We start from the raw sequence: 1,862 nt of genomic DNA on the forward strand, positions 1-1,862 counted from the left end.
ATAGATCAGGAGCGTGGGGCTGAAGTGCAAACAAAACATCAATAAAAGGTTTTTCAAGTAACTAAAAAGGGAGTGCAGCCTACAACACCCTATGTATACATGGTCCACGGACTCCACAAGACCGCAAAAAAGGCACGTGTCCTGAGAGTCCGTGAACCTATGCATCCTCTTATTATAGGGGACTGCTGCATGCAACACCCTCCAACCCAGGTCCCCGATAGAAAGGGGGAGGACACCCCCGTAGAGGGCCTCCCATCGGGGGCCTCCGCAGCCGGACGGCAACAAGGCACACCAGGGCGTGTCCGGGCAGCGGACAAGGGTGAGAAAATGGAAGGTGTGCAGCAGCAGTCCGTACAAAAAGCCCCTCTTTGCCGTGCCAAAAGGCACGGAGGGCATGTCCCCGAGGCGGCTCATACTGCGGGGCACCAGCACCCGAGGGAGGGTTTGGGGCTTGGGGCCAATGTGGAATTCCGTCCAAACAGGGGAACGTTCAGACGGAAGACCACCGCGCACCTGGGCCACCTCAAGACCCAAAATAACGTCGGGTCCGAGCACGACCGTTCTCAGGTCTTGGATGGCATCGGCTGCGACCTGGACACTCACAGACGAGCGACGCGCCAACTCCTACGGGAGCACCCAGCCCAGTCCTCCGCCACCCAGCACGTCCCCGATCCTGGTCACCCCTGCGGCCACAGCCCTCCTCTCCGCCAACCACTGAAAAGGACGGAGGGGCGGATTCCTGAGCAGCGGCTCTCTGACGATAGCCGCTACTCCTGACGGGGGAGAGCTGCGTCGCGAGGCGACCACGTTCCAGACAATAATAGTGGGATGTAACTCTTTTGAGTACAAATGCGTTTCCATCTGTTTCAGATGAAGTCACATTGTTTCATAGTTTGCCATTGTGAGATTTGAACTTTTGATCTTGGGGTTACAAACCCAGTACCATAACCACTTGGCTATTTAGGCCAAGCCCTAATATGGAACACTTCACGAATTTACACGTCATCCTTTCGCAGGGGCCAAGCTAATCTTCTCTGTATCGTTCCAATTTTAGTATATGTGCTGCCAAAGCAAGCACTTAAGAAGATGTAACTCTTTCGAGTACAAACCTGTTTCCATCTGTTTCAGATGAAGTTACATAGTTTTGCCATTGTGAGATTTGAACTCTTGATCTTGGGGTTACAAGCCCAGTACCATAACCACTTGGCCATTTAGGCCAAGCCGTTAAAGAGCGCTTCACGAATTTGCGTGTCATCCTTGCACAGGGGCCATGCAAATCATCTCTGTATCGTTCCAATTTTAGTATATGTGCTGCCGAAGCTAGCACTTAAGAAGATGTAGTTGCACAGCCTGGGCACGGGTGTTAATCACTTGTACATTCTGTTCACTATTGTCAGTAAACTCCCAAGAATGTCTCCCTGCCTATGGCTCCTTGTTCTGATGAGCTGTGTTCATGTCACTCAGATGTGAAACCTTTCCACACAATATAACGGCAGGTGTCTCAGCCCAGGGCCTCTTCTGTGTGTTTTTGCACAGTTTTCAGATTAAAGTGATGGTCTGGCCTCACACTCCCTGGAGACATTAGTGATGCCTGCACCTCGGCGGTGCTGGTCATTGCTGCCAGAATGTAGTGGGCAGGTGTTACAGAGTTCCCTCATTCTCTCTGTGTGCTCTCAGCACCTTTAAGGTGGGGCTGGCCCCCACCTCTTCAGCATCTGTGACCAGTGACACTGTGCTCCTGAAGGGCTGAGGTGCTGAAGGCAGAAAAAGGATCAGATGCTTTTAAAGCTTTACGCTGTGTCCCTATGATATGACCCTGATCACAGAGCGCAGGTGAGCTGCCTTCAGCCAGACAGTAGGCA

At 52.3% G+C, this 1,862-nt stretch overlaps 2 non-coding genes across 2 annotated transcripts; both read right to left on the bottom strand.

Moving 5' to 3' along the window:
• Nucleotides 1-971: 971 nt before the first annotated feature.
• Nucleotides 972-1,078, bottom strand: LOC121282714. Its single transcript, XR_005944129.1, has one exon. It is a non-coding gene; the product is annotated as a U6 spliceosomal RNA (small nuclear RNA).
• A 147-nt stretch (nucleotides 1,079-1,225) lies between these two features.
• On the bottom strand, nucleotides 1,226-1,327 carry LOC121282650. The gene has a single exon (XR_005944093.1). It is a non-coding gene; the product is annotated as a U6 spliceosomal RNA (small nuclear RNA).
• Nucleotides 1,328-1,862: the final 535 nt, after the last annotated feature.

The sequence above is a fragment of the Carcharodon carcharias genome, chromosome 9 (genome assembly GCF_017639515.1).
Source record: "Carcharodon carcharias isolate sCarCar2 chromosome 9, sCarCar2.pri, whole genome shotgun sequence".
Lineage (NCBI taxonomy): Eukaryota > Metazoa > Chordata > Chondrichthyes > Lamniformes > Lamnidae > Carcharodon > Carcharodon carcharias.